Raw genomic sequence first — 12,977 nt, 5'->3', positions numbered from 1 at the left:
AATCAATATATGATTCCGCTTCAAAATTGAACTTGGGAATTTCAAATTTTCTTATCGTGCTATTCACATTTACAGGCATTTTTTTCTCATTCGACCTGCAACTTAATATTTTTCTGTACCCTAATTCTCTTATATGACGACGTCTCTTATATATCACGAGTCAAAGATCATCGTTAGTATAATATTTTCAGGATGGCCATAAAAGCCATTTCGTTGAATTACAGGATTAACTACAGCTTCAAGTTCTTCACTTAAATATCTTGAATATTGAATTAGCTGCCAAAGGTGAAGACCTCCAAATGTGCACAATGGTACAGTTTTTATTCGAAACCAAATCTTCACATATACTCGCAGAATATATTCTGTCAACACTTTTAATTTAGGCGGGGGATTTCTTACCCCAATGTAAGCCCGCAAAATACGATTTGCTGTTGTTAGCCATCTTGCGTGAGATAACTTGCCAGGAGATTTATTCGCTAAATTAGATGGACAGTTTCCAGTAGATGTGGCAGTGCAAATCTTGTATAAATATTTTTGATCGCTACTTAATTCTTTTAAATTTACCTCAGTCAAATTAACTTTGATTGTTTCGTAGCACACGACAGGTAATCGCTCACATGTTTCAATAAGTTTGCCGATAGAACCCGAGCATGATAATGGTCTTGTGGTATTTCCGTCCAGATGTCAAACCAAATGTCGCAATGGCAACTCGTTTGCATGTAGTTGACATATTAGCCATTGCAAAGGTCGTTTAAGATGTAATTCCAACAAATGTATTACACCACCGTGAGGCCCAGTGTTAATGACAGTACCATCGCAGCCAACCGCAACTAACTCGCTAACTAATACTTCATTTTCGGTTAAATATTTTAGAATCGTTGAAGCTATGGTCTTTGCAGTACCGTTTTCAGGTGTTACGTATCCTATATAGTCGCTACCTGGTTCCTTTAATAACACTATATGTTCTTCGACAATGATTTTCTTAGATGACGATTCACCCTGTTTTTTAATGTGAGGAGTTCTATCTGTGCGTTCATCAAAATAGAGAGCTTGAAGACTAGTACCATTTTTTATTATATTTTTTTGTAAATCAAGTCGTTGCCTTTTTCTTTGTCGATCTAATTTGGACTTGTCTATTACATAAGATTGATCAGTTTTGGATATCAATCCAACATCTTCCAGAACTGCACTGGCGATCATTGCTCCTTTTCTACTTGATAATCCAGCTCGGTCTATTGCTTTTGCTAATGCAGGAAAGTCGAGGGTTATGCCCGTAGAAGTTGACGGCTCTGGTTTGAAGTCTGGATCACAGTCTGGTTCGCTTTGCACTGATATATCTGATAGATTGCCTTGTTTTGAATTTTTTTTTCTGATACATTACGCAAAATGTTTTGTTGACTTTTGTCCTCCGAATATTACGCGAGAGGTCCCTGCTTTTTCTTTTTTGTGTTTGCTGCAAAATTTTACTTGTTTTGGCATCTACTTGCCCTATAGACATTATTCGTGTAGTTCTCTGGTCGTTTAGGAAAACTTGTTCCATTTTTGGAACTTTGTATGACTTCTCGCAAATACACAAGTTAAAATCGGTACATTTGCACTTTGAAATATCAAAGAGTTTAGTATTAGCCTCATCACGAAATTTTTGAAGGGAGGGGCCGTTCCGTACAAATTTACCTAGCGGGGAGGCTTAACGTTGTTTAAATTGAATAAAAAATTTTGTGAGTGTACTTGAAGCTATTTTTAGTTGTTTGAAGCAGCAGTCTTTAATAATATAATTTTTTTAGGGGTCGGGCGGGGGGGTAAAATAATAAAATAAAAAAAAGTAAAAAATTGGTATTCATTATGGATCATTTGGCAACTTTTTTTACTACAGGCATAAAAAACCTAGAAAACCGACCCACCCTAATACACATATTATGTATATTATGACACATATTATGACCATACACTTCAGTCGTGTGGTCTCAAGGGCGCTAATTTTTATTTCCCTCAGGCAACAGTTGGTTATCCAGCATTAGCTTGACTTCTTGCAATGTTGAATTCTTAGCTGCAGTTATTTCTTATATTTTTCGAGGAATCTTGCAGGACTCCATTAATATACCAGGGAATTTTGCAAATTAAGCAAGAAGTTAAGTACTCAGGCGCGTATCTGGACAGCAAGCTAACGTGAAGTCAACACGTCAACGAGGCAGTCAACAAAGGAATTGCCATTTTGTGAGAAGTTCAAAGAGTACTTTGTAGGAAGTGAGGTATCTAATTTTAAGTTTGATTTCAAAATAAATATTCCATTATCTTGTATAAATTATGTATAATAATTATTATTTTATGTGTAGGGAGAACTAAATTAGCTATTTTTTATTTATAAATTCATGCCTTATTTATAACTCTTCTCCTTTCGATTATATAAATATTTCTAATATAGATTTATGTAGCCCACCTTTTTTATCTGGGTGTTATTTTAAGGATTGAATTGCTGAACTTTTATGTGTTAGATTTCCAGATATATATAGATATATATTTCTTATTTCCCTAGGATAAACTGTCTCTTATTCTTATTCAGTTCTTTAGTTAGTCTTAGAGAAAATAATGAAAAAATTATATCGAAGGGAATATTGGGATTAGTATTTTTTGTAATTTTTAAGGGTAGAATTCTCTCTAGATTACTCTAATTGAAAGTCTTATTAATTTTGTTCTACCGGTTTTAATGAATTAGGGTACGAAGTAGGATCTCGGATAAAATATTTTTATGCCGCTATAAAATTTATTTTAATATCCCATTTTTTTTGCTAATATATGGAATCTACCTATTTTATCCACATTTGCGGTGAATCCTTATGTTTAAAATAATACTATAAAACTTTTGATTCGGGCTGATTAGAATATTACGGTAGAAAGGATTTATTTTCTAGGTTGAAGTATTTAGCCCATGTTAATTACTTTCTAAAAATCATTTGAAAATTCTTTTAGTGATTTGTTTAGGATTATTAGTATTAGTAATTTTATTTTACTATCTATACAGCTCCAACCCAATCCAACATCCTACGTTGCCTATATATACTGCTGTGATCAGATCTAGAGTAATTGTTAAGTACAGATTACCTGCACTCAACGTGTCGAAGTGTCCTCTGAATCAGTTTAGCTGTGTCGAGTGTACCAGTGCAACCAACCCAGTGTTCTTCTGTCAGCTGATCGAGTCAGTGCCATGGCTCAATAACTTCCTTCTTGTTGGATGAAGACGAGGATTTCTCCGACTTCTGCAACACAGAAGGAGCAAAACCCCCAGGCTAAGGGCGAACTAAAAGCGGACCTGGCCATTTTACGATCTACTCCGTTAAACCAGAAGGAACTAACACAATATTACGTTGTCCTCATAAGGAGTGCAAAAAGGAGGCACGGGGAGGAGATGAACGCTCTCCGCAGGGTCTTCCACCGGACGACCAAGGCACTCAAGAGCCGAATAAAGGCTTTGGGAGGAGCCGGATAAAGGAGACGGTTCCAAGAAAAACTCCCACCATGATCCAGCCCCAGCCCACCAAATAACCCACCCAGACTCCCTCCACTTCTAGAGCTGGGTTCCGCCACCACCAAAGGCCAAAATTCCCCCAATCGTCATCCGAGAGATACGAGAAGGTATTTGCTGCCCTCAAAGCCAAAGGAGTAAACCAAGGCCACGTCGTCAACACGCGTGAGAGCGTCAAAATCCATTCACAGTCGATAGAGGACTACAGGAAAACCCAGGACCATCTTGACGAGAACAAAGTGCCATTCCACTCCTTCTCCCTGCCTAAGGAGAGGAAATTGTACATCGTCCTCCAAGGACCGCTCGAGCACTGGCCAGCCGAGAGCATCCTGGAGGACCTAAGGAAGCTAAGATTCGAGCCATACACTGCAGTCCGTTACTACAACAGAAACAAATAGCCCACGCCGCTAGTCCTGGTCCAGCTCCCGAGAGAGGAGAAATCAATCTTCTTAATCTCGGAGCTGAGGGGCAACAAGATCAGGGTGGAAGCCTAGCGAAATAAATCCAGGAGGATCCAGTGCCACTGTACCAACTCCAAGGGCACGCCCAGGCTAGGTGCACGGCGGCATTCAAATGCGTGAAGTGTGACCAACTTCACGCAACCGCTGGGTGCACAAGACCCAGCCACATGCGCAAATTGCGGAGGACCGCACACAGCAAATTCAGCAAAAACAAAGCAGATCCTGAAGGCCAAAGCTGCAAGACGGAATCGCTCATTCACCTGGAGCACCCAGGACAACAGCCACCTCGCCTCACCCACCACAACTCAGCAACCAGCAGCAGCTGCGGCCCCACCTCCGCCTGGTACGCATTTTTACGTTTCCTAGACTGTGAACGCTACTGGTTGCCCTAACAGTCTAGGAAATGTAATGCGCATCGATGAACGCCGTTCCCTACACAGCGTGTGCAACGTGGCGAATTTCTTATTCTGGCCCGTGTCAGTGCGTTTCCGTAACTAAGTAAGTAAAAGCGTTTTGAGTCGCCCACGTGCAAGCCAGAAGGGTTTTTCGTGTATTTATTAGTTGTGTTTTGTGATTGTGATAGATATAGGCTGTGCAATATGAATCAAGACAACAGAAAATATGATTGAATTTATAAAGACATTTGATTCGAATATTAAATCCGACGAATGTCAGGTCCGAAGGTCACGGAATTAGGATGTTTGTCAGCGCAGAACCATTTTGCTGTGTTATAATAACGCCCTTAATGTTCAGAGCTCACAGTATGCATTTTTCTGGTGAAATTGTTTTTGTTGACAGCAGTGGATCATGCGATCAAATAGGTAATTCTGAAACATTCCTTTTTTGTGCTACTAAAGTTGGTGGTGTACCTCTCGGCTGTGTAATCCACAGTTATCAAACACAGCAAGTATATGAATTTTGTTTTCAAAAATTTAGAGAAGTCCTGGGATGTGATGGGCTTTCTGGTAAAGGGGCACCTGCTGTATTTATGACGGATGATTAAATTGCAGAAATAAATACGCTCCACGCTATATTTCCTATGTCAACTACATTACTCTGCACTTTTCATGTAATGCAAGCTGTATGGCGCTGGCTGTGGGACCAGTCACATGGAATTGAAAAAACAGATCGACGTCCTCTTATGCAAAGATTTCGTGATGTTCTATACGCAAAAAATATAATTGACTTTAATCTATTCAAAGACGAATTATGCAGCAGCCAACTATCCAAAAAATATCCATTATTTTTAAACTATTTCAAAGAAATGTGGAAAAGAAATTCAGAATGGTGCCATTGCTTTCGGACTGACCTGACAACTAATGGCCACAATACGAATAATATAGTAGAAGTCTCCATACGTATTTTTAAAGACCTAATCCTGAAGAGATGTAAAGCTTTTAATTCTGTGTCTTTGGTAGATTTTATTATTTATTCTATGGAACAATCTTAACAACAAAAATTGATTTCTTCTGCGAATTCTAGAAAAATGTCACTTCAAATTTATTGCAAAAAATTTGCCAATAAATGTACCACACTAAATGCTACTAAAGTAAGCGACTTTGAATATACTGTTAATTCTGAGTTCGACGAACATATGTTATACATTGTTAACATTCAAACAGAGCAATGTGATTGTCCAGATGGAGCAGGGGGGAAATTTTGTAAACATTTGTGCGCAGTTTACAATAGTGGTGCAAATCTATCGCATGCTCCTGATTTGATTTATCAAGACCGCGTTGAGTTAGCGACATTAGCTTTAGGTATTGGAGTAGACAATTCTTTTTTCATGGGAATGGATAATGATTCAACAAATAATGATGATAACAAGAAAAGCAACAATGAGTTCAACAAGCCAATGGAAGCAAATGATATAGCTGAACCTATATCAGATGAAATGATAGAACCTACCTCAAATGATAATGAATTCTCTGCTGAATACCAGATGTAGCTATCAAAACTTAAATTAAATCTTAACAACTTTTATAATTTTGCTTAAAGGAATCAATCTATATTTATGCTAGAACACATTTCTAAACTTAATAAAAAAATTGAAAATATCGAAAATGTTGACTGGTTTACTAATATTTGCACAGGCATGTGTAATTTTAAAAGAACGAGAAAGATAAAAGTGCAACCTACTTCCATTGCGCGGCGTACCACTAAAAGTTTACATGCTGGCGCTAGGGCAATACAGGCTGGTAGGCCTTCAAAGTTGGAAGTTTTAAGGAACAAAAAGAAGAGATCAAAAAAGATGAGATCTTTAAGTAAAAATATTGATGTTAATAAAACAAATGCCATTGGGTATGGAAGTAGTCAATAATATTTTTTACTGCCTGTACCTCATCATGTACAAGTCGTGGTCATAAAATTAGGAACACCTTGAAATTATAAAAAAATATATTACTCTAGCAATTATTAAAGAACTAATAGCGCATTTGGAAACTTCAATCCAATAATTCTCAGTTGACGTGTTTTACAGAGGTCTAATATATTTTTTAAAACATTTTGTGGGTGTTTTTAATTTTGTGGCCACCACTGTATACATATTTTTACAATTATTATTATTTTTTGTTAAATAATAAATTAAAATTAGCTTAATAACGAACGTTACCATAAAATAATATAATTTTTTCTTGTGTTATTATGCTGTTTTGCTAATATTCTACAATAAGTAAATAAATAACAATAAAACAGTACGAATAATCTATATTTTTATCACCTTTGTGACCTACATTATATTATATAATACCAATCAATGTAAGCATCACTTCGTTGCACACGCTGTGTAGGGAACGGAGTTAATGGATGCGCATTACATTTCCTAGACTGTTCGCGCAACCAGTTGCGTTCACGGTCTAGGAAACGGAAAAATGCGCCCAGTACAGACCCGAAAGCCATGCAACAATTTCCTCAGAAAGGCCACCAATTTTTGTATTATGTCACTACTTTAATTTTTTAATGAAATATCCATTTAGTTAAGTAGGCATAGATCTTAGGATTAACCTATAATTATATATTATATATAAATAAAGGTCAGTTTCAAAGAAACCTAGAGTAATATATAGAGTAATAATATACAGGGTGGCCAAATAAGCGAGGTAAGCGGTTGTATCTCAAGACCTGTACATCTGGCAACAATGGAAGTTTTTTATTATTATAAAAGTGGCCATGAGAAAATTCTGGAAATTATTTTTAAGTTCCGTATTTCACCGCAAGAGGGCGCAACTAAAAATGAAATAAACGAAACGTCTTTTTCTCCGAAAACTTAAATATTAACCTATACTTTTGATATTATTTTTAGTAAGCCTAGATAATTTGCTATAATTTTGGTTTATGAATTATTGACGTACGAACGGTAGTAGGGGTGGGGGAAGCTATTGAAAGTGGAATCATTAAAATCGGTGTAAATTCTAAACCACTTATTCCATTTGAGCAATTCAAAATTTATTTGCAAGATAAATGTAGCTGCTTTAAAAGTTTGATCTCATCACTACCGCCAGAGGGCGCAATTGGTAATAATTCCAGTTTTTTTCATTTTGCTCCAAAAATTCAAATTGAATGGTATATTTTTGACATCATATTTAAAAAGTAGATAAAATTTGCAAAAATACTGTGAAAACCGCACCATGATATATTTGCTTGTTTTAAAGTTATAGCAAATTAAATTCTTTTACGCACCGAGTCCAAACTTATGTACCGCCATCTAGCGCTCGGCCTCTAGTTAATGTATAGTAGGCGGCAAAAACAAAAGAAACTTTTAAAAAGGATTGTATGGAAACGTCAAATATTTATTAGTCGGCCAGTTTAAATCTGTTTTCAATTTTCTTTGCTCGATTTTTTGTAAAATGCCTTTGACAAATAATGAAGCTGTGGATTTGATTGCGGTTTTCTTTGAGTGCTTTTAAAATGCAGCAATAGCTGAAAGACAGGATGCCCTTCGGTATCCAGATCGCCGCCATTATGGCAGAAGAATTTTTCCACGGTTGGTACAGCGACTACGCGATACTGGGAGTTTTAGTCGGCCCAAATTTAGAAGGCGTCGTGCTACTAAAAGAACTGAAGAAAACATTATTAATGTGTTGGCCTACGTAGAGTTTAATAGGCATATTGGAACTCGTGCGTTATCTTTAGATTTGGGAATAGCTCGAACTACTGTTTAAAATATACTGAAAGACCACAGATAATACATCTTTTTATTATAATTTTCTTCTTGAATATAGGCATTTCTTTTTATTTTAAGGGTACAGCCTTTCCATATAATCCTACATTAAGCTCTAAACGAACATGATTTTGAGCGCCGAATTGATTTTTGCCAATGGATACTAGCAATGATTCGCGAAAACAGGGATTTTTTGTCACAGATTCTGTGGACCGATTAAGCCACTTTTTGTAGCGATGGGAAAGTCAACAGGCATAATATGCATTATTGGTCGGTTGAAAATCATCGCTGGATGCGAGAAGTCCAGCACCAAGCTAAAGTGTAAACGTGTGGTGTGGCATTATCGGAATGAAAATTATTGGTCCTTATTTTTTTGATGGCACATTAACCGGTAATGTTTTTTTTGCATTTTTTAACAAATTCCTTGCCTATTTTATTGGAAGTAAGACGGATCATGTATTTCCAATTGGACGGGTGCCCAGAACATTTTTCCCGTTTGGTGCGGCATCATATAAATAATTACTTTCAAGGGCGCTGGATCGGAAGGGGGAGTCTATATCCTTGGCCGGCCAGGTCACCCGATTTAATATGCCTAGACTTTTACTACTAAAAGATATGGTGTACCAAACTCCACCTACAACAAGACAGGATATGAAAAACTGAAGCCGTGGTGCAATAAATAAAATATCAGCTGCTGAAATCGAAAAACCAGTTTTTATCCACGCAAAGAAGATTGGAAGCTTGTTTGGAATGTGATGAAAGGCAGTTTGAACACCTATCGAGGCATTAAATACCAAATATGATTGGGTTTAAAATCGGTCCTTTTCAGGACCATAATTTAAATATAAAAAGAAATTCGTTAATAAAATTATTCGCCTTAAGAAAGTCACATAAACTTCCAGTTATTCTGTGATACATAGGTATTATTTATTTATTATTTATCAATCAATTATTACTATACTATAATAATTTATTAATTATGACAACATCATGGTATTCTAGTTGTGGTAATACTAATTAGAGATTTTTAGGCGGGACACACAAGTTTAGGCTCGGTGCGTAAAAAACTTTAATTCGCTATAACTTTAAATCGAGCAAAGATATCAGTGGTTTAGAATTTACACCGATTTTAATGATTCCACTTTCAATAGCTTCCCCCACCCCTACTATCGTTCGTACGTCAATAATTCATAAACCAAAATTATAGCAAATTATCTAGGCTTACTAAAAATAATATCAAAAGTATAAGTTAATATTTAAGTTTTCGGAGAAAAAGACGTTTCTTTTATTTAATTTTTAGTTGCGCCCTCTTGCGGTAAAATACGGAACTTAAAAATAATTTCCAGAATTTTCCCATGGCCACTTTTATAATAATAAAAAAAATTCCATTATTGCCAGATGTACAGGTCCTGAGATACAGCCGCTTACCTCGCTTATTTGGCCACCCGGTACATATCATTGCTTGGCGGCATCGATTGTCAAGTCAACCACTCAGAATAAAGACGAGTGTCGAATCCTATAGCGGAATGTCTAAATGCCTCCTTGGGCATTGGAACGAATTTGAGGAGTAATTTCAGCGACTAGTTCGACGTAATTTTTTTATTTGAAGTTCAAATTAATTTTGTTTTATCTTTCCTGTAGTAGATAAAAGTTTCACCTAACAGCAAAGACCACGCTGATTAAGTATTTGTTGATGTAGTTTTGCTTTTCTTTATTTATGAACGTAATATTATTATTACTTGGCAACGCTCATGGTTGGAGTCAATTTTATTTTTTCTGAGCATTTGAAGTCAAATTTTCCATAATTTCATTTGATTTATATATTCAAGTTTAACTTTTTCCAGTTGTAAGGAGTAAAAATCATTTTAATGACCGGGTAAGCAAAAAGAAGCAGATTTAAAAAAAATATATATTTTTGTTTGTTATAATATTATATTTTAGTGACTCAGTTAATTGTTATCAGTTTTTTCGATTTAGTTAGATATGGATCCAAGAAAAAACTCAAGACTTTTAAAAGTTTCTTTATGCCAACGTCTCGGCATATATTATTTCTTCTTCAGGACAATATAAATAAATAGGCCTCAGCTTATTCTACTCGTAAATCATGAAACAAAACTTTGATATATCTTTAAGATTTTCATTAAGGGTATATTTTTGGCTAGAAAACAATCCAAATATTAGTATACAGATATCCACATTAATTCATGATTAAATATAAATATAAACATAAAGTCATGATTTTTTTGAGGTTAATTTTAATTTTAATTAAGTCCTCTCGTCTGTTTAGTTGAAGTTATTTCTTTAATATTTCAAGGCAGTTTGAGCCTCTTCAACTAAGAAAAGTTATGACCAAATCCGAATACTTAATAAAACCATAAAACTACCTTCAGAACCCAAATAAAAATTAGAAAAATCCTTAGAATGTGCAAATTTTATATACAGGGTCCTAAACTCAAGTGTTTTCTTACCAAAAATATATTCTTATGTATGAAAGAAGTGTCAATATATCGTTGGGATACCTTATTGTTACAACTATGTAAAAGGTTATAGATAAAAGCTGGATTTTATGGATGTTTTGTCTTAATAAAATTGTTATTTTACATAATTAAAGAAAATATAATAAACTTAGATCTTAAGTTGATAAAACTAGCCAAAAAAAAATACTTTTTAATACAAAAAATTCATATATTCACAAATTCACCCCCTTCAAACCACGGTTTTGCTTGTCATGGTAATGCAACAATTTTTTTTTAAAACACCTTTTTATATATGAAATACAATCCAACAAGCGAAAACTTACCAAGAAACCCGAATTTTCCTCTCACCAAACCAACAAAAAAGTCAAAAACCGCAACCGAAACACAAAGAAAGTGTGGTACGTCGTCGCCAGTACCTACGGCCAAAAACCCGCGACTGACAATATAATATTCGCTTATGCAGAATGAAACCAGCCGCATAAAAATCTGGTTCGGTCAACTTGCTATACCGCGGTAGCATAAACAATGACATGGGTACCTACATCATCAATTTTATGAATTCACTATAAGAAGATCCGCAACATTCACTATTTACGCTCGTTTTTTTGTTGTGTAACTCTTGCGAATTTGGGCTACCTATTTGGTACCGTTTTTGATTTTACACTACGCTGACCACGTCTATTTCTAGAAGGATTTTGTTTGAATAAAGTTTTAAGGTAGAAAGTATTGGGAAATAACTTAATAACAACCTTTTCTGTCATAAAAATATATTTATAATTATTTGGTTTATGCGATCACAATTCACACTAAGGATATCATCGATCCCTAGAAGGTTCCTAGAGATTATGAAGCAATCAGTTTCAAGTGGTAACTCTTAAACGCTATAACCAATAATATTTCATAAAACTGTCAGGCTCTTATGCCTTTTTTCACATCCCTTCTAGATGAAATATTTACTTAATTAGCACCTTTGCACCTACTAAGTAAAACAAACTGGTAAAAAGTCACATGGTCAAAGTTTAGTTGTTGCAGTCGATCTCAGTTGCTTAATATTCAAGTTATCTCAGTTGCGTCGCGAGTCGTAGTTGTGATCGAAGAGAGAATTTGCTCATGAGTTACCCCTATTCACTTTACTCTTTAAACCCTAATATCGATGGTCAAGCGCACAAATGTTGTAAGTGCAAAATTAAATTTCTAGAAGAAATCAGATTTTCGAGAATTAAAAAAATTAAATTTATGGTTTTATAAGATTAAATTTAGAGCTTATTTGTGCATATTGGCCTGTAATTTTTTTTAAACGATAAGTGTCCTTTCCAGTGTTGTTAAAAATGTTAGTTTCATAAATATTCAATAAGGTAAACTCGTAAAAAAAAAATTTATTCACTTAACTCATTTGTACAAACTGAATATGTTACGTTACTTAACACATTTGTTACAAAAACAAATACAACTGTACATTATAGTAAATGGGCATTGATAAACATAAATACTACCAAATCCAAAAAAATAATAATATTGAGCAACTAGTAATAATATTAGTAACATAAAAAAAACATAAATTAATCTAAAGATTACAAATAGGGGAAGTCTTTATCTGCAAGAAAAATGCATGTAGGACACTTAGGTAAATGTATTATGCATTTCGGCTGTGTAAACAGCCATCATCAGATACTAAAATAAAATAAAATACAGGTAATTCAGGACAATTTTAAAAAAGAGCTTATTCGCTATAACAATATAGATTTAGAACTTACCAGAACATTACAAAAAACATATACGTTCACCAAATAAACCAAAAAATTACCCGTTATCGGGAAAAAACAACAATAAATAAAAGAATTAAAATTAAAAACATAGTACAATAAGGACATCTACGATTTAAAATATAAAATTTATTCTAAGGACCATACAGATTTCTACATATTAAAAGAAGGTACTATAAGGAACTATTGTATATTAGCGTTGCGTTAAAGAAAATATTTTAAATTTTGACTAATACAAATATTATAAGATAAGATAAAAGAGTTAGAAACAATAAAGGTAAAAGTTATTTTCTAGGGCTAATTGAATAAAAAAAGCGTAAACTGTCAAACTTGGTTTGCTCATTAATGCATGTGCAGTCTGCGGAGTTTATGGTCCTATTTATTTCAAATGCTTCCAACAAGTCCAATTGTAACCCTTTCTCACAAACATGCAGAACCTCAGTGTTAGGTCCCGGATCAAAACTATAAATTAATCTGTGTCTGAGTCTGATGGAACGGTATGGATTGCTAATTTTGCAGTATGAAGGGATGTTCTGAATAAAATCAGTATAGTCTTCTGGAATTATTTTTTTGCCAAGCAGATAAAGAAGATCTTTC

At 34.7% G+C, this 12,977-nt stretch overlaps 1 protein-coding gene across 1 annotated transcript in view; it reads right to left on the bottom strand.

Moving 5' to 3' along the window:
• Positions 1-11,098, bottom strand: part of LOC126733619 (scavenger receptor class B member 1) — a 154,179-nt gene extending 143,081 nt beyond the window's left edge. The window contains exon 1 of the mRNA XM_050437002.1: positions 10,941-11,098. The gene's annotated coding sequence lies outside the window, so the exon portion shown is untranslated. The remainder of the gene's footprint in view (positions 1-10,940) is intronic.
• Between the last annotated feature and the right edge of the window lie 1,879 nt (positions 11,099-12,977).

This window comes from Anthonomus grandis, chromosome 2, assembly GCF_022605725.1.
Source record: "Anthonomus grandis grandis chromosome 2, icAntGran1.3, whole genome shotgun sequence".
Lineage (NCBI taxonomy): Eukaryota > Metazoa > Arthropoda > Insecta > Coleoptera > Curculionidae > Anthonomus > Anthonomus grandis.
This window is presented reverse-complemented; position numbering and strand designations above follow the sequence as displayed.